The sequence below is a fragment of the Pseudonaja textilis genome, chromosome 4 (assembly GCF_049901715.1).
Source record: "Pseudonaja textilis isolate UNSWEBS1 chromosome 4, rPseTex1.2, whole genome shotgun sequence".
Lineage (NCBI taxonomy): Eukaryota > Metazoa > Chordata > Lepidosauria > Squamata > Elapidae > Pseudonaja > Pseudonaja textilis.
Window position 1 is genome coordinate 25,307,061 of NC_141993.1, and position 21,076 is coordinate 25,328,136.

The window sequence follows — 21,076 nt, forward strand, 5'->3', positions numbered from 1 at the left end:
TGGTGTAACATGTAACTTAGTTTTTTTTTTCCAAACTCTGGGGAACAACAGTATATCATCAAATATGTATGTTACATATATACACATATATATCTATTATACACAGTCAAGCTATTTTGAGTTCAAAAGAAGCCTCAAAATGAAGAGATTTGCTCAAAAAAGTGAAAAGTTGAAAAGGGTTGATATGCTGCCTTCACCTCCTTGGGGAACTATCTACTACAAAATGTAATTCAAGTGCAAACTCAAGCAGAAAGTTGTGATTTTTTTAAAAAAATTGCCTTTTCCAGAAAACCAGTTTAATCTAGTGAGGAGTAATCAAATTAACTCTTGCAACTGAACTAGCCTATTTGCAAACTTTTGGATCTGCTGCCATCTCTCCTTTTTCTCCAGATTTTTTTAAAAAATGATTGTGTGTGTGTCATTGCTCTCTTACACTCAAGTAGGTTCGTCAAACATCTTCCTCTTTCGTTCTTACTCGGTCCATTGTTGCTTAATCTTCCTTCAGTTCATTTATCTAACTTTTCACTCCTGTCCTTCCCATCCCTTTCTTTTCTTTCAGATTGCAATATCTTTAATGAATTCTGATTCCCCCTCACACACATTTATTTAAAGACAGTAATTTTAGGCATACAGGATGTCCTCTAGTTGCAAGCACAATTAAATAACTTTTGCCCCAATGTACGACTTTTCTTGCCACAGTTGCTAAGTGAATCACTGCAGTTGTTAAGTTAGTCACACGGTTGTTAAGTAAATCTGGCTTCCCCCCTTGATTTTTTGGTCAGAGTCACAAAAGGTAATAACGTGAGCCTGGAACACTGCAACCATCATGTGATGACCCAGAGTGTAACACAAACATAACAAAATCCAAAATGTAAATAAATGTCCTTTAATGCCTCCAGCTTGGCCCCACTATTCAATAATTCTCAGTTGGAGATAAAACGTATTCAAAAGTAGTCTTCAAAAGAAAGCAATACAGTCTGAACTTAATGAGCAGACAGACGTGAAATGAAAAACTAAAACAAACTACAATGAAGGAATTTCCACAACGGACCAGATTAAGTAATTACCAACTTCAAGGAGGTAACAAGGCACAGTCTGTTGAAAGGATGCCAACCAAGATAACACATGCTTTGCTTCTGGCAACGCTGTTTTAACTGTCTCTCTTATATACTATTCTCCCCAGCTGCAACCAGTGAGGGAGATCATGGCTGCTTCCTTCCTCTTAAGCCAAGTTGTTTCCTTCTCCGTTCATCCCTGCGTGTCCTAGGATGAAGAAGGGATGGGCCTGGTTCTTCCTCTGACTGCCCAGCCGGCCTCTGCCCCTCTCCAGCCTCTTCCACAACCTCCGGAGCCACACCTTCACTCCCTGTCGGCTGTTCCTCCTTTACCTCAGAGTCCAACTCTAACAAGGGCATGACACATCATAACTATGAGTCAGTTGTCAAGGATCTGAATTTTGATCCTGTGATTGTGGGATGCTGCAGTGGTTTCCTGCTTGAGCAAGGGCTAGAAGACCTCCAAGATCCCTTTAGTAATTTAATTTGAAGTTACAACGGCACTGAAAAAGTGACTTATGACCGTTTTTCACCCTTACGACCATTGCAGTGTCCCCGTGGTCACATGATTTACATTCAGATACTTGACAACTGGTTCGTAGTTATGAAGCATTGTCCCAGGGGGTCATGTGATCATATTTTGCAATCTTCTGACCGTCAAAGTCAATGGAGGAGACAGATTCACTTAAACATTAGTAACCGTGTTACTAATTTAACAACTGCAGTGATTCTCTTAACAAACATGGAAAGAAAAATTGTAAAATGGAGCAAAACTCACTTAACACATTTCTTTACTTAGCAATGTAAATTATGGGCTCAATTGTGGTCTTAAATCAAGGACTACCTGTAGATAACCTAGAAGTCTTGTTCATCAGAACAGCCTTAAATTTCAAGCCCTTTAGATTTTTCTTCAGAGAAGAATTCCAGGTCAACATGCTGCAAATCTGCAATATAACAGATAACATTGCCATTGGTGCTAGAAAAATAAATTAATTAAAAACATAAATAGTCACTTGTTTTGTGAGGTAGATGGCAATGTAAATTTGAAAAATAAATAAACATGAAATTAATTGTTGACTTGTGGCTAAGGATATGATAGGAACTGCTCATCTGCATGGCTTATGTACAGAAACCATTGTTGCAGACAGAAATGAAGTGGGTTTCCTTTGATAGAGGTGTGTCGTTTAAATCTCTACTGGGGAGAATTGCTTTTTGAAGCCCTGTGTAACCCAGATGTATATAAATTCAAATTTCTTTCTTCCTGACTGGCTTCAGAATATGTCAGTTCTTATAGCAACCCTAACTGTCATAGCGCAGTGTCTTACTGTCACTAGATTAGATATCATGTATCCAGTCTTAATTGAATTTTGTCTTCAATGATCAACATATGCACAGGTCCTGTTCAAACAAGGTGAAAAAAAAGCTTTGATAAGCTGTCCTTAGCTTTTTATTAATATTTGTTTTGTTAAAATATCAAACTGAATCAATATATTTTTATCTTCCCTGTCAGACATAAAATACAAAACGTGGAGCATGCATGTTAAACAACACAGCAGCATTAGAAACTTAAATATGTTTTTTTTTCCTATGCTAGTGAGTATTTAAGAAAGCAGCACGAAATCAGCAGAACCCATTGTCTCTCTCAAAATAAACCTGTCACTGTTCCTCTTTTTTTTCTGCTTTGTATTTTTATTCAAATTGGATTGCATGGAAGCTTTTTCAAATCATCTTTTGACTAAGGATGTGGTGGAGGGGAAAAGGTATTGCTTTGTATTTTTATAGAAAGCAATTTCACACCAAATCCCAAATTAAAATCCCAAACTGGAATCCATTTATTCTTTGGTTTACACACCTGTCTAAATGTCGTGATACAATTATAAGATCAAAAAAGGCACAACAGACATGGGCGAATTTTCATGCTGAAAGTTTTATTTGCAGATGAGGAGGAAAAGAAACTTCTACCTTTCTAAAAAAAACATTTTAGAAAGCAAAACATGCCTTGTTTTCACTGCTATGAGCTAATAACTGAAGACTAGCATACAGACGTATCTGGTCTCTGTGAAGAACAGAAAATAAACAGAAGTCACAACATTATGTGTTGTCTCATAAGGAGAATTAGCTTGCTGGCTAGAGAATTCAGGGACGATGTCTACCCATCTTTAAAAAGAGATTGAGAAAGTATTGAGAAATACTGGATTGGAATAAGATTAATTGAAGAAAATACAACAATCCTTTAACACAACGGCCTATAGTAGTGACACCTCTCTGTCTCTCTACCCCCTCTCTCCTTCTGCCTCTCTCCATTTAAGAGTTACTTTCAAATTGAATATAAAATACATTATTTAACAATGATTTCTGATTCAACGTTTTTTACAGTTTGGGATTTGGAGCGATATTTTTCTTTTTAGCTTAAATTCAATGACTGCCTTTTCTTCTAAAGTTGAGCTGTCTAACTATTCTGATGTGGGTTCCTGAAGTATCTTCATCAATATACATACACAATATGCAATGATTTCTAACATGCACATAGCCTTTAGAATACTTTTGCATTAGTGGTCTTTTTTGTTGTCCTTTTCAAATCTACTTCAACCTGTATATTCTTTTCTTTTCTTTCACAAACAGATGAAGACGATGTTCACTCATTGCCCACAATCCTAGTCATATGTTCCCTTTATGACCAATATGTTGGGTAAATGTGAGACAGTTTAGTAAAAGGCTTCTTTGACAGCTATCCTTCTGCAAAACAAAATGTTTGTGTGTGTGTGTGTGTGTATGTAAATTATTAGGAAGCATTGATTTTTCAAACTGCTTCAAACAATTATTCTCGCTGGTGTGCAGCAAAGTGAGAACAAACATAAAAACAACAATGAACTAATCAGACATGCCTCATTGGAGTGAGCATGGTGTCAGCTTTACCAGGTAGACCAGACAGGAAACATGATCACATAAGCTAATTCTACTTTAGATTTGGATTAGTAGAATCTTGCAAGTCTGAAAATACGAACTTCCTGCCGTCTCCTTTACAGCCTGATAAAACTAAGAGAGAGTCCCTCCTGGGCCTCTTGCTATGCCCACTATGAAGCTGGGGGCTATGCTGTCTCTTATCTGGCCATCTCTCTTATCTGACCATTCCAGAAGAAGCATCTCTTCACTTGGTCTCCCGAGGTTATTCACATTAACCATTATATATGGTTGTCTCAAAGGTGCTTTTTCAAAAAAGCGGCTGGACTATGTTTTTCTCTTTGAAGGAGAAGACAACATTTTGTTTCTCAACCAAGAAGCTTCATTAGTTTTGTCTAGATGGCGGGAAGTTATCCTTCCATTCCCTCATCCCCTCACCCTCCACCCCAGCAGCCAGCCAGAACTGATGAAGCTTTTTGGATGAGAAGCAAAACGTCGCCTTCTCCCTCAAGGGAACAAAAACCATAATTCTGTTGCCTTTTGAAAAAGCACCTTTGAAACAACCATGACCTGGATGACTGAGAATCACCATAGACATTACACATGGTCATTCAGTTGAGTCAAAAGGAATGACAAAATAAAGCCATTTTTACTGCTTTGTGGAATGCAGGAAGGAAAAGGGAAACAATAATTTCAAACTGTGCAGGCAAGATGATATTTGATCTATCTCAATGCTATGCAGCGTGCAACCTGATAGATAATTCCTACATTTCAAATTGTACTACTGGAACTCTAAAATTGATGGTTGCACAAGCCACCATTTTTATGTAAAGTGACTCATAAGTACAATTCATGTAAAATGATTCATCAATATCCTGGTGACTATTGTACAAGTTTGTCCAGAGTCATACATTTGAATAGGCAAAGTGTACAGGTAATGCCCTTTCTTATTCTTAATGCCAACATAACCACTAAGGCTTTCTCTCCCCATGACTTTAGAGGCACATTATACATAGCTGCAGAAGTTATGCAGATAACTTAATTATACAGTCTTAGAATTTTTACTGCAAATTTGAATATTAGCAAATGAAAATCTGATCATGGTTGATGAACATTTTATTGGCAAAACTATTGTGAAAAAGTGCTGATTTAGGGCTTTCCTACATAGCTTCATGACAATACTGTTGGGCTAAAAAGTGCTTTGAATTCAAAGATCAAAAAGGTGATTTAGAACATAAGGGGATGTTAGTTCAGCAGGTTTCATGTAGAGGAAAACTTTTCTGTCATTACAAAATTAGCAATGATAGCGTTATCTCCTGTTAGTGGGATTTTTTTGTTAGGTTCACTTCTCCCTATTTCTTTTTTTTTGTAAATTTTATTTGAGTTTTCACATTAAAAAAATACAAATAAAACGTCTTTTTTGAAAGTAGCGTAATCCCAGGTTACATTTCTTCGTACAGACACAAATTCAATTTCATGCTCATTTTTATGTTCTATTCCATATCTTATTACTATTTTACGTTTTCTACATAGCTTCTCCCCTCTTTTAATTTTCTCAATTTTATTTTAATTATCTTGCCTCAATTCAAATCATTATATTTATACTTTTTGTCTGTCCTGCTTCAATTTCATATTATCTTTTCTCATTAAACAAAGTTTCTCCTATAGTTGCTGATTGGAGTATGACACCTTTATATTTTTTAATTTTATCCATTTAACTATTATTTAAGCTTCAATATATACCTTAAAGTTATAACATTCAATATAATACATAACTTCCATTCGTATTCTGCTTGGTACATTCTTAAAATACACACTATATTCTTAAAAAAAAGATTATAAATATATGTAATTAAAACAACACATTCCATTCCAATTCAATTCTATCATTAATGTTCATATTCATTAAAATCTTAACTTCTTTACCATTACTTTTCAATTAAATATCATACTTCTAGGTGAACAGTTATAAGCTTCCCATAATTAATCCCCCCTTTCACTTATATTTTATAAAACATTAACTAATTAAAATGTTCCTATCCCTTCCTAATTCAATTCTCTCGTTTATTTTATTTCATTTATTTTATTAACAAACATTTCACTAGATTACAGTAACTATTTTATCCCTCATTTTAATCATACATTGTTTCCAATTGTCTAAAATTATTTCTATTACTAATATAACAATACAATCTTATGTACCTTTACAGAATCCCCTTTTCAGTTAAATTTTCACCCATTATCTCTAAATAGGCCCTGTTTCTCTATATCTTGTTTCTGTCCTTTGTAACTTCTTTTCCTTTCCTTCTTCCCCCTCTTCTTCTCTCTCTCCTTTTTATTAACAATGATAGCGTTATCTCCTGGTAGTGGGATCTTTTTTGTTAGGTTCACTTCTCCCTATTTCTTAATGAACACCAGAATAATGCAGGAAAATAATCAGATTACTTAAATATTTTGCTTCTTCCTAAATGCAGTATCTAATAACATCTCCAATTTATCACAGTTACTTGGAAAGTTCTTGGATTTCTTCCCCAATCATGAATTCCCTATTCTAGCAAAACCATGATCCATTTTTTGAAAATCATGCTCCAGTTTTTCAGACTTTTCACATGTTGTGTTTAAATGTGTGTATGGGGTTATCCTTGAAGACTTTTGAGGGCAATGGAGAGATTGACATCTTTATCAGGGTCCAGTTCCTTCCCCAGAATCACAAAGAGCATTTCCACATCAGTAATTTATGTTATTATCCAACTATTACTGTGGTGGCATGTCATTTATCAATATTTGTCATTTATTAAATATAATCATGTCATTTATTATATTTATATTTCTGTGGTGATAATTTCATGCACAACTATTATGACTTGGCATAAATATTGATTTTACCTTGTGAATCTATCTTCCTTGGTTTAGTTGAATAATTTAACAGGGGACCAAGCAATATGGGACTATCCAAATTGTTCAGGTTTCAGCACAATCAGCTTCAGCCATCTTGGCCATTAGCAAAGAATTATGGAAATTATAACTCCAATTTTCTGGAAAACACCTCTTAATAATTACCTCCTGCCCTGTGATATTCTAAGGTGAGAGATCCTAAGAGTCTTAATGCAACCATCTCTATATAACCCTTGATTCTTCACCCCTGCTTAGGAGCAGCTCTCCTGCAGAGTTTGACAGAGCAAGACAGCAAGATTATAAATAGATTGAATCCAGAGGTGGTATTCAGCAGGTTCTGACCAATTCTGGAGAAGCGGTAGCGGAAATTTTGAGTAGTTCAGAGAACTGGCCAATACCACCTCTGACTGGCCCCGCCCCCATCTATTCTCTGCCTTCCCCAGTCCCAGCTGATCGGCTGGGTCTTCTTCTGATGCCCTGCACAGGAGAACGGAGCTGGAAAGCAGGTTAGTGGGGTGGGAATAGAATGAAGATTTTGCAGTAACCTTCCCCCAGGAGTCAGGAGGGAATGGAGATTTTACAGTATCCTTCTCCTGCCATACCCACCAAGCCACACCCAAGAACCGGTAGTAAAAAAAATTCAATCCCACCACTGATTGGATCTACAGTATGCCTGGTGATTAACTATGGCTTATTTAAGCATTCTTTCTTAAAGACATCTCATTTGGATGGTTCACCCAACATGCCAAGTCACAAACTTGGGCTAATATTAGCATGATATACAACCCCAGCCACAGATACAGGTAGTCCTTGACTTACAACAATTTGTTTAGTGACCATTTGAAGTTAAACCAGCACTAAAAAAAAGTGACTTACGACTGTTTACCACACTGATGACCATTGCACCATTCCCATGGTCACGTGATCAAAATTCAGGCACATGGCAACCAACTCATATTTATGAAAATTGCAGTGTCCCAGGGTCATGTGATCCCTTTTTGCATCCTTCTGACAAGCAAAGTCAAGGATGAAGCCAGATTCATTTCCCAACCCTGTGACTAAATCAGGGGTCAGCAACCCACGGCTCTGGAGACGCATGTGGCTCTTTCATCACTCTGCTGGCTGTCTCCGTAATTGATAGGGCTTTCAGTTAGGACAGGTAGAGGAAAATGGATGCCATGCTAGGAGGAGACTCTATGGTAAGGGAACTGGACTTCCGGTGGGCTCCAGAATTGAAGGGGGGGGACGAGTTAGGACCTTTGTGGCTCTTTGAATGCTTAAGGCTGCCAACCCCTAGATTAAATTAACAACTGCAATGATTGACTTCACAAATGTGACAAGAAAAGTCGTAAAATGGGGGCAAACTTCATTTAACAGATGTCTCACTTAGTAAAAGAAATGTTGGGCTCAATTGTAGTCATTGGTGAAGGACTACCTGTACCTTTGTTTGCTACTAATAGAATTCAATTGCTGGTTGAACAGCAACATTTGCTATTAATAGAATTTAACCCAAGTCAGAACCAGCCATGAAAGCTGAGAAGTTGACGCTGAGCCAAACAACTAGCTTTCAGCTCAGTCAAATTCTTCTATTTTTGCAGTGGAGGGTAGTTTTTTAAGCATATGTCCTTGGATTGGTGGAAAAGAATAGGACGTAACCCAATCAATGTTACATTTGTTTTCCTGTGAGTTCTGCCAAAGTTCTGACCTACGTAATATGGTGAAATGTTTTTATCATTTTGTCTTAAATGTATTCCAAAAATCCCATGACTTTGAGACTTTGAAAAATAGGTAGATGCAGTTTCGATCGTGCAGATAAAATAAAATAACATTTGGCAGGGTGGGGGTCGGGGAACCAGGAAGTAGAATGCAGGAGCATGAGATAAAGATAAGAACAGGAAGCAGCATGCAAGAATGTAGAAAGAAGAAGGAAGATGAAGATATCTCTGTGACTTACTAAAGTTATTCCATTTGGAGATGTGTGTGTGTTTTTTTTAATGCGCAAAAGCATTGAAGTGCTTTACTAAAAATTACAACATAGAAACACATTAACAAATTCATACAATCAGATCTGGAAATATAACAACACAAAGAGGAAACAGAATTACAGTACATGTATAACACAAGACAAATACATGGAATTCATTAGAAAATATTGTAATAAATAATTCATGAATTTTAGTGCAATTGATTTATGCATAAATAGAATTAATTGCCTAGATATCAGTTATTAACAAAATCTGTCAAAAATCAAGGCAGCCACAGAGTTTTATTAAATTACTGCAGCAATGAAAATACCCCAATTTAAAACAAAAACAAAGCACAAGATGTGGTTTTTAATTGATGCTGCCAGATTGTTTTTTTTTTTAAATGACCATTCACAAAGTCTGTGAGAGGAAGTTGAGAAATAATGAATATCCTCATTATTTCATATTGGCTTCAAAGACCTGTGACATCTGCCATTTATGAAGAAATTGGTGGGTTGTGGTCTAGTCTTTAAAGTGTTGCAATGCCGTTCTTTCTTTCAATTCCGTTTGTTCGTTTTTCCAGCCAAAACTTTTGCAGTAGTAAGCCGAAACCTTTTTACTAATAAGTGGCTCAGGAATTTGAAGAGCAAAGGATTTCTTATAGGGATGAGCTTTAATAACTTTGCATAGGGCTCAGTTCTTTGTTGCTCCTGCTGCTGGTGTTATTATTCATTATATTATAGGTTGCTAAGGAGCATGGTGTCTCGCGTTATGGGTTTGGAGCAGGGGTGGGATTCTACCAGTTTGGACCCGTTCTGCAGAACCGGTTGTTATAATTCTGAGCAGTTTGGAGAACCGGCAAATTTGCCCCTGGCTAGCCTCACCCCTCCCCGCCTGCCCTTCCCTGCCCAGTCAGTCCTTATTGCGCATGCGTGACATCGCTGACTGGATTTTGACTGCATTTCTTTTTTTCCCCTCCTGATGATTAGCTGTTCCAATGATCACCTGTGCCAGGATCCCCCTCGCTGTCTAGTTGCTTTGCCCAGGCAGCTTCCCTGAGGCCCAGGAGGATAAAAGAGGAGCAGGGGATATTGCGCAGGCCACCCCGGCTCCATTTTTTTTCCTTCCTGGGTCCCAGGGAAGCTTTCTGGGAGCAAAAACGCCCCCGGAGGATTTCCTGAAGCCCAGGACTCAAAATAAATGGGGGGTGGTATGCTGCAAAAAAAAAAAGGAAAGAAAAAAGAAGCCACGCCCACCCAATCACATGGACACACCCACCTAGTCATGCCTAGCCACGCCCACAGAATCAGGTGTCAAAAAAATTGAATCCCACCCCTGGATAGTATGTCAGATCCAAAAAGAGTTGTATTCCCAAGCCATCTGAATGGCAAATGGTTGGAGAAAGTTGAGTTGAGACCAGCAACGTAGAAAAAAAAAACAGATGAAAATAAGTTTGCTAAAAATCAGGATTAGCCAGAAGTGTATAATGTCTGTTCGGTAGGTAGTTGTATTGAATGATGAAACAGACTGTTGATGGTTGAAATGTCTTTGAACAGACTGTTGATTGATTGCTTGATGGCAGTCCGTGGGATAAAAGTATTATTTATCAAAAGATAAAGAGCAGTATTTGGTAAACAAATAATTGTACATTTCCAAGCAGCAATGGAAAACAAAGGAGAAACGGGGAGGCAGGAATGCCATTCTTTGTCTTTTAATAGAAATGCTTTTCCAACCCGAGCAATAGCAACTGAAGGAAGGGAAAAGGTGGGGTGGGGGAAATGATAGGCAAGTTACAGAGAGAGAGAAAATGTGCCCTGACAGTTGTTTCAATCTGGATTTGCTTTTATTTAAAAAAATTAAGGGAAAGAATTCACAAAACTGTATGACTGAAAATACAGATTTAAATCTTGCACCAATCCAGGAATATAAGGACCGGCTAAGCCATTAAGGAGCTTTGTACAAGGAGGCATTTTTACTGGGAAATGCTCTTGTTAAAAACCTTTACGTCAAATCTTACCACCACTTTGAATAGGCTCTTGGCTTATCTTGGGCTCATATTTAGGTAGTGAAAAATTCCATTTTCTTTCACAGTTTTATAGAATATGCTGTGTAATTAAAAAGCCCTTTGGGGAAGGTAATTTTCCCAGTCAGGGAGGTTCTCTATCACTTGAAATCCTTAGGTCTAGTCTGCCAATCACATATTATCTTGTGGCCAAATCCACCTTCTTTACTACCATAATAGTAGTTAAAGGCTCCATCCATTATATCAATAGGATTACCCTGAAGCATTTGGGGGAGGGAATCGTGGGGACAATATATGTATTTGGGTCTATCGGGCAACTTTAAGACTTGTGGACTTCAACTCCCAGAATTCTCCAGCCAGCATTGAGCTAAACAGTCTCAAAGGACTTTCATAGCCTGGAGTGAATCTCTCCTGCAGATCACCAGATACCGGCAGGTTTAGGACCAGTCTTTAACCATACTCCCCCCTCCCCATCCACCCCAAACCTAGCACCTACGGTAGCACAAGCCATTGCACCAAGTTATATAAAGGATGAATTTCCAATTCCTGATCCATTTTGCATCAAATGCCCCGAGATGGGCAAGATCTATCTCAGGGACACACAGAGACACAGATGCCACCTCTCAAATTTTGGCCCCTGGCTGCATTTCTCCAGATAATCCTCGGTGACAAAATTCTCCACAATAAGCTTCCTGCCTATTGCTGGTGGAAGAGGCAGTTTGTGTAGTGCAGGGGTCTTCAAACTTGACAGCTTTAAAGACTTGTGAACTTCAACTCCCAGAATTCCTCCTCCAGTCATGTTGGCTCAGGAATTCTGGGAGTTGAAGTCCACAGGTCTTAAACTCGCCAAGTTTGAAGACCCTTGGTGTACTGGTTAAGGCAGCCGGCTAAGAAACCAGGCGATCCCAAGTTCTAGTCCCACTTTAGTCCCGGCTAAAAAAACAGGAGATCCCAAGTTAGGCACAAAAGCAGCTGGGTGACCTTGAAGTGGTCACGTTCTTCTCAGCCCTAGGAAGCAGCAGGCAATGCAAGCCACTTCCAAAATCTTGCCAAGAAAATTGCAGGGACCAGTCCGGGCAGTCTCCAGAGCCAGCACTGACGCGAAAACAGACATTACCTCCCTAAACTCCAACACACTCCTACTTTGATGCTCTGCGGAGACCTTAAAGCTCTATTTTCCCATGGGTAAGACTACAACGATAGAGTCCCATCCTAGTTTTTCTCTTCTTAGGAACCCAACACCTTTCTATGGAGCCGCCGAATCGAAGAACTTCCGCCGCTATTAAAGGCACCGGAGGGGGGGGGGGAAACAGGACATCTGAGGGCATCAAGCAGCGTCACCGCGCCTTCATCGAGCTTTAGGGAGCATGCGTCGGGGGCTACGCACATGCTCCTTGCTCCAGCGTCCTGGTAGCGTGTGCGCGGCTGGACCAGGAAGGGTAAAAAAAAGGGGGGGTTGTGAATGTCTCGCGGGCGGAGTGGTGGTGGTGGTGGTGGGTGGGGGAGGGAGAGTTGAGCTTGGACCAGCGGTGACGCGCCTGCGCGGGGCTGCGTTCGCTCGCGGGCCCGCTGGATGCCATTGGCTCCTCGGCTGGTGCGCAGAAGGAGCTTCGGGGAGCCGAAGTCCCATCAGCGGGGCAAAGTTGCCCGCAGCCCCCTTTCCCTAAAGTGGGGGAGGTGGGAGGGCTCCGAGCGACGGCCGCACCATGGCCGTGCGAGACGAGAGGGCGGGCAGCGAAAGGCTGTGCCCCAGTTTTGTGTCCAATCAGAGAATGGAATTGTGCGTTGCACCGAGCAGGGCAGCAATGCGTAAACAAGAAGCTCTGGGAAAGTCCTCCGCTTGCTTTCTCTCCCTCCCTCCCTCCGCTCTCCTCCTCGCGCACCGCTCCCTCCACTCCGCGGCGCGAGCCTTCCTCCTCCTCAGGCTCGCGACGTCCTCCTCCTCCTCCTCCCTCCCTCCTTCGCTCCGCTCCTTCTTCCCCCCCCATCCCCTCCCCGGCAGGAACTCCTGTCAGCTGAACGGCAGCACCTCTTCGCTCCCCCGGCACCATCCACAGGAGTCCGGCGGCTGCTCTCGGGGCGTTTCGGGGAGGGGAGGGGAAAATCCAAGGTAAGGGAACCTTCTTGCCCCGGCTCTTCCCGGAGGAAAGTTGAGGGAAGGGAGAGAGAGAGAGAGAGAAGGGCGCCCGGCGAAGGGCAGAGGGGAAGGGGGAGCGACTCACTCCTCTCACCCCACCCCGTCAGAACAAGTTGCGGGAAGGCAGCGTCTCTCCGCTCCGGCCACTTCGCGCCTTGTTGACCCGGGAACTGCCGCTCGTCAGCCGCCTTTCCCAAGGACCGGCGAAGAGAGTTAATAACGTCTTCCTTATTTGGCCCCCTACACACACACACACACACACACACACACCTCCTTCTCCTCACAACCGCCCCCCCTCCCCGCGCTTAATTCGGAGTGACTCCCAAATAGGCTCAGCCGGGCTGACATTTCCCGAGGGGAGGGGAGGGGAGGGGGGGTTAGGAGACCCGAAGAGACCCTTCGGCGAGGTTGGCTGTAAAGGGGAACCGAGGGCGACCAAGCAAACACCTCCCCCCCAAACACACACACACACACACACCCCCGTGGGGGCCGAGGGCGGCCTGGCGTTGTTGCGTCGCTTCTTCCATTCCGGATTTTTCTAGCCCAGCAGCCACCCGTCGGTCGGCGTCAGTCGGGGTTTTTTGTGTGTGGTGTTTTTTTCCTCTCCCCCCACATTCTCCCCGCCAAAAAAAAGAGAGCGAAGGGCGGCTGGTCTCTGAGGGAAGCGTCTGCTCCTCTCTCCGTCCCGAAGGCGGCTTTCCTTGACTTTTTGGTTTGCTTGGGAGCCCGCGGGGTTACATTATGTAAGGTGGTCAACAAGAGGAGGAGCGGCGCAAGTTGGGACTGGGGCGGAGAGAGAGAGGAGAGAGCCCGGATCCCTCTCTCTCTCTTCCTCGGGTGCGATGTTTCTGGCCCTGCTCAGCCGGAGGAGGAAACCTCTGCACACGCGCAGTCAGAAATCCCCAAAAGTGAAACTGACCAGCCGATCGTGCGTGCACCTGACTTGGCAGGTGCAGCCCGAGTCCAAAGGGAGGATTTAAAAAAAAAAAAACAGGTTCGGGGTGCAAACGTCACCTACGGACTCAGGTGTATTACCACCTGTCTTTGGGGGGAACGTGAGTTTTCTCCCCCTTTCCCCTTCCCCCCCCCCCCCAACAAACCCGGTGCTTTCGTCATGGAGGAAAATAAGAGGCAAATCGATATCGGGGAGCCGTGGGTGGAGTTAAAAGAACTCAGGGGCCGTATCGAATCCTGCCGATTGTGGGTAAAAGGATTTGTGGATTAGAACCCACGTGTGTTTTGCTTGTTAATTCGGCCTCAAAAGGATGACTTGAATGGATGAATCATCAGTTCCCTGGAAGAGTGACTCACTTCTGATTCCCGCGCCCGCGAGCAGGCATGCTTTAGTTTAGAGATGAGCTTTTCCCATCTCGGATCGAAGTAGGAGAGGGTTAGCATCGTAGTGCAGAAGAGAAACAAACTTTAAAAAAAAAAACTACTTTTTTTGGTGTCCATTCCAACACATTTCATTGGGAGCCAAACTGTCCTTTTGGTTTTTTGGATTTTGTCTTGGCATGTTTAGAATAGATCAGAACAGAACAGAATAGAATAGAGAAAGAATAGAATAGAATAGGGAAAGAATAGAATAGAGTAGAATAGGGAAAGAATAGAATAGAATAGAATAGAATAGAATAGGGAAAGAATAGGGAAAGAATAGAATAGAATAGAATAGAGAAAGAATAGAGTAGAATAGAATAGAATAGAATAGAATAGAATAGAATAAGGAAAGAATAGAATACATTTATTGTCATTGCATTCCATGAATACAATGAAATTTGAAAGCTACTCCAGCACAGTGCCCCAAACACCACATCACAATCATACTACAGAGTATTTAAAAATTAAAATAATAATAATAATAGAACTAAATCACAAATGCACTGTTTGATTCAAGATAATCACTGCCTTGGAAAAGAAACTGTTTCTCAATCTATTCTCATTTTAAGACACCTGTAATGCCTCCCTGAATGGTAACAGTTCAAAATACGAATGTCAAGGATGAGAACGGTCTGTGAAGATTTTTAGTGTTCTAGAGAGGAGTTTGGTCAAATTATCTTATGACTAAATGAGGTGTATCTTGTGTCAAGATGACATTCGGGTAGTTTGCAATTAGTAAAAGCTAATCTTTATTCAGGAACATCAGCTGTTTTTTTGTGCCTTAGGGAAAAGGAGAGAGATATAAAATGATGAAATGTACATTTATTTCTCTAACATACTACGGCGTTCCCTTTGGTTTCCTTTACAGAAGTTAACTTTGTTGTGGATTTTAAGACGTGGCATTTGAGCTTGTTGAAGTTATATAATGTACATTTAATTTAAATACAAAGCAACAGCCACCAATGCCCCTTCATCAAGTTCTGTTGTCCTGCTCTTTTAGAAGAGATTCACAATAACAATTTTAGTATGAGATACCACCATACTAAACAATAGTAGTAGTATGGGCCGCAGCAGAACATAATGGAATAGCCAGTTTTTATGCTTAGATATTCAGGGTTTGAAACATTCATAGTAAGAGGATATGCAATCATTTAAGGTTGTATTAAAACATGTTTTCTTGATATGCATGACTGCAGTGTACTTCACTGTACATTTTATTCATTTATTGTTTTGTTTGGAGCCTTAATGTTGAAATCATTGGCAATAAACAAGAATGGTTTAATGGACTGAAGAAAGCTCATCAGCTGTGTTGATGGACTCATCCCAATTAAATTTAAGTTATAATTACAATCCTAAATATTGTGCTATTGGAGGAAGTCATCCTGAATTCAATTAAATTTAGCTGTATAGCCATTTTCACACTATTGATTTATAGCATTTTATACCATTATCTAATCATTGGCTGGATGCCCACTATAAAACAGCATAAATCATTGGTGTGGAAATAGTCTAAAAAACATGCACATGTTAAGACCCACTGAGATTTCTGGGGAAAGTTAGTCACAAATAGATAAGTCAGCACTAATGTTAGTAAAGTAGTAAGTTTAATTTGCTATAGATTGCATTTTGGTATGCCATAGTTCCTAGAAAATATGAGCTACAAAACTTGGTGGGGTTTGGTTTTTTGAGTTAATATGGAGTTATATAATGAATTTATAATTTTATAACTTCACTAAATATTGGTGAAGTTCAACAATTTAGGAATTTGTATTGAATATTTCAGAAAGAATTTGTTATGATATATGAGAATAACATCATAGCTTGCTTGAACCAAATAAGTCTGGATCTTGTAAATTATGTGGACAGAAGATTATTTGGGAATCCCCTGTTTCATTATGAAAGAAAATGAAGTGTAGATGAGATAAGCCAACTTAATCAAATAAAAGTTACTTTGTCCCAAGAATATATTGCAAGTACAATATAAATTTATATTTCTGGTGTTGGTACATTTTGTTTCTAATGAAAATAGGAAAATTAACTTTTATGTTCTCTGAACTTTCTTCAGGGCACAATAAAGCACTAATCAGTATGAATAAATCCTGCAGGGATCTTTCTCCTGGAACTTTTGTTGTATGTTTCTGTCTGTTATTTTATCTCTGAAAGGACTCTCTAATGAGGTGTCTGGCATGCCTTTGCAAAGTGTTAACTGTGCAAAAGTGTTAGGCAGTTGTGCAAAATTGCTGCAAATTAAAATGCTTTCAGAAATAGAAGTGTTAATAGTTTATTTTTATCAATTAACAAAATGGAAAGTAAATGAAGAGAAATCCAAATCAGATCAATATTTGGTCTGGCCACCCTTTTCCTTCAAAACAGCATCAATTCTTACACTTGTCCAAAGTCAGGGATTTTGTAGAATTAGAGTCAGGTGTATGATTAGCCAATTATACCAAGCAAGTGCTAGTGATAATTAGTTTCATATGTAAGTTGAAACCAATCATAAACAGAAACAGCTGCCTAGGAGACTTAAAACTGATTGAGGAACATCCAAACTTTGCTATTAGGGTGAGGTTGTGGAAGACTGTTTCATATCACAGGTCACACACCGTGGCAAAACTGGAACAAGACACAAGGTAGTCAATCATACAGCATCAGCAAGGTCTCTCCCAGGCAAAGATTTCAAAGACTGGGATTTCAAGGTGTGCTGTTCAAGTTCCTTTGAAGAAGCACAAAAAAACAGGCAACATTGAGGACTGTAGATGCAGGGATCAGTCAAGGAAATCTAATGATGAAAAATACGTCTCTTTGACATTGGAAGATGTCCAGCAGTTCCATCAGCATAGAACTGGCAGAAACCAGTAAGACCCAAGTATTCCCGTCTACTATCTGGAGAAGTCTGCCCAGAAGTGGTTTCATGGAAGAATTGCAACAAAAAAGCCATACCTCTTGATGTGGAAACAAGGCTAAGTGATTCAACTATGTATGAAAACATAGGAACTGATGTGCAGAAAAATGACAGCAGGTGATCTGGATTTGATGGGTCAAAATCTGAAATATTTGGCTATACTGGTAGCAGGAAGCAGTTTGTTCATCCAAGGTCTGGAGAGCAGTACAATAATGAGTGTCTGCAGGCAACAATGAAGCATGGAGATTCCTTGTAAGTTTGGGGCTGCATTTCTGCAAATGGAGTTGGAGATTTGATCAGGATCAGTCATGTCCTCAATGCTGAGAAATACAGGCAGATACTTATCCATCATTCCATACCTTCAGGGAGGCATGTGATTGGCCCGAAATATATTCTGCAGCAGGACAATGGCACCAAACATACCAATGTTATTAAGACACACTCTGCTAAAGAGAAGTTCCTTGAACTTTTCTCGAACATGGGCTCCATCATGAATCCAAAAACTCAGAAGACTGGTCTGGTCTTGGTGACCAACCCTGATTGGATCCTGCAATATTATCATGAAACACCTATATTTGCCTTCATTCAACATTAAGAACTACCTTCAGTGTAAACAATAACAAGAAGGTCCTGGAAATGATGTTTTGGCCTCCACAGACCCTGATAACATCACAAAATCTGTTCAGGATTACCTGAAGAGACAGAAGGATTTGAGGCAGCCTACATCCACAGAAGATCTGTGGTTCTCCAACATGTTTGGAACAACCTTGAAGGAACCTTGCCAAGTTCTTTCAAAAACTGTTGCAAGTGTACCTAAAAGAATTGATACTGTTTTAAAGGCAAAGGGTGATCATCCCAAATATTGATTTGAATATTGATCTTCTGTTTATTTACTTTCCATTTTATTAATTGATAAAAATAAAAAATCAACACTTCTATTTCTGGAAGCATTCTTAATTTACAATATTTTTGCACAACTTCCAAATATTTTTTCACAGTGTTGTAGGTCTGCTGTGATGTAATACAATTTTTGATAAACATTTGATGGCCAAATCACAGGTATAGGGCTGAGAACTGCAAAGTATGCCTATAGGTATAGCAACATTTTGAGTGTGGATTTTTGGGTACATTCTTTATTTTTAAATCATGATAGAATGTTTCCCACTTCAAAATAGCAGAAAACTGTGTTTCAGCAAAGATCCAGGAGCTGCAGAATGGCTAAAAAGAAGAACAAGAATAAATATCCAGCATGCAGCATTCATTAACAAAGCAAGAATAAGGAATAGTAGGCAAAATAAATTGAAGGCAAGAGATCAGAGGAAATTTAACTTGAATGTAATTTCTACTGGTACATTTTATTAAACTTTACCATGACTTTCTAATCTTACAAATCATCCTTGCTTCAACCATATTCATATACTCTATCATAGGTTGCCTATTCTCATTAAATTTCTTACCTATCTTTATGAGGACTTCAAAAACTCCATCCTTATACAAGCTGGTTAAACTATCAGCTCTGTCTAATATATTCAGATCTTATTCAGATCCTATAAGAACTCCTGAGATACAGTAACTAATGAATTTTGTGATTTAGAAAGCATTTATGCAGCATAAATACCGATATATACAGGTGAAACTTGAATAATTAGAATATTGTGCAAGAGTTCATTTATTTCAGTAATGCAACTTAAAAGGTGAAACTAATATATGAGATAGACTCATTGCATGGAAAGCAAGATAGTTCCAGCCATGATTTGTCATAATTGTGATGATTATGGCTAACAGCTCATGAAAACCCCAAATCCACAATCTCAGAAAATTAGAATATTACATCAATAAAACAAGGATTGTCCATAAAACAATATTGGACCTCTGAAAAGTATAAGCATGCAGATGTACTCAGTACTTGGTTTGGGCCCCTTTTGCAGCAATGACTGTCTCAATGCGGCGTGGCATGGAAGCTATCAGCCTGTGGCACTGCTGAGGTGTTATGGAAGACCAGGATGCTTCAATAACGGCCTTCAGCTCTTCTGCATTGTTCGGTCTCATGTCTCTCATCTTTCTCTTGGCAATGCCCTATAGATTCTCTATGGGGTTCAGGTCAGGCGAGTTTGCTGGCCAATCAAGCATAGTAATCAGTGAACCAGGTTTTGGTGCTTTTGGCAGTGTGGGCCGGTGCCAAGTCCTGCTGGAAAATGAAGTCAGCATCCCCATATAGCTCGTCTGCGGAAGGAAGCATGAAGTGCACCAAAATCTGGTAGACAGCTGCGTTGACCCTGGACTTCATGAAGCACAGTGGACCTACACCAGCAGATGACATGGCTCCCCAAATCAACACAGACTGTCAAAACTTCACACTGGACTTCAAGCATCGTGCAGTGTGCACCTTGATGCACTGACTCCAACCTCAGTCCACTCCTTGTGAAAGTCCCCAACACTTTTGAATGGCCTTTTCCTGACCATCCTCTCCAGGCTGCGGTCATCCCTGCTGTTTGTGCACCTTTTTCTTCCACACTTTTCCTTTCCACATAACTTTCTATTAATGTGCTTTAATAATAGCACTTTGGAACATCCAACATCTTTTGCAATTACCTTTTGAGGCTTTCCCTCCTTACGGAGGGTGTCAGTGATGGTTTTCTGCACAACTGTCAGGTCAGCAATCTTTCCCATGATTGGGCTTCCTACTGAACCAGACTGAGAGACCATTTAAAGGCTCAGGAACCCTTTGCAGGTTTATGGCTTAATTGGTTGATTAGAGAGGGATACTTTGAGCCTAGAATATTGAACCTTTTCACAATATTCTAATTTTCTGAGATTGTGGATTTGGGGTTTTCATGAGCTGCAAACCATAATCATCTCAAATTATGACAAATCACTGCTTGACCTATCTTGCTTTGCATGTAATGAGTCTATCTCATATATTAGTTTCACATTTTAAGTTGCATTACTGAAATAACTGAACTTTTGAACTTTTGCACAATATTCTAATATTTCGTGTGTGTGTGTGTGTATGTATATATTTGTGTGTGTGTGTGTGTGTGTTTTCGTAGGTTTTCACGGGTACAGGTATGTAGGTCTAAGTGTGTTTGGGTCTTTTCCCGTGTAAGATTAAGAGTATCTTGGTGATGTTTCGGCAGAATCTGTATATGTAGGTCTAGGTGTGTTCTGTATATGTAGGTCTATATATGTAGGTCTAGGTGTGTTTGGGTCTTTTCCCGTGTAAGATTAAGAGTACACGGGAAAAGACCTGATCACACCTAGACCTACATACCTGTACCCATGAAAATCTACGAATATATATATATGTGTGTGTGTGTGTGTGTGTATGTATATGTATATGTGTGTGTGTATATATATATATATATACACACACACACACACACACACACACAACAATAATGCTTTTTTATCCATGCTTATTCTCATTATAGGCTAAAGTGTGGGTACATGTTTAAAGACTCATTGTTACTGTAACTTTGAATTAACTTTGAATAACTAATTTGCATATTCATAGCTTTCTTGGCTTCTGATCAGGATATTTGTTTCTGCCATTTGCAGGGGAACTTGTAGCGCAAAATATAGAATACAGAAATATAAGTAGCAGTATCTGGTTCTTACAGGCTTAGATACAAATTCATCATATGAAAATATTACTAAATATAAAACTTTGAAGACTTCTACCTGACTTTCATATTGGCTATTATCTTTCCCATCTTCTCATTTCTTATCTTTTCTCATCTTCTCATCTTTCCTACTATCTTCTCCTATTGGTATCTTATGATTTATCACTTGTAGTTTGTATCATAATTTAAACTATGATTT

The 21,076-nt window shown here is 39.9% G+C and overlaps 1 protein-coding gene across 6 annotated transcripts in view; it reads left to right on the plus strand.

Moving 5' to 3' along the window:
- The first annotated feature begins 11,907 nt into the window (after positions 1-11,907).
- PCGF5 (polycomb group ring finger 5) overlaps positions 11,908-21,076 on the plus strand; it is a 41,037-nt gene continuing 31,868 nt past the window's right edge. For 4 of the 6 annotated variants that reach the window (XM_026710612.2, XM_087932411.1, XM_087932412.1 and 1 more), the window contains exon 1: positions 12,833-12,948. The gene's annotated coding sequence lies outside the window, so the exon portion shown is untranslated. Of the gene's footprint in view, positions 12,024-12,142; positions 12,278-12,832; positions 12,949-21,076 lie in introns of those variants that run through there. The other 2 variants (XM_026710614.2, XM_026710613.2) reach the window with 2 other exon arrangements.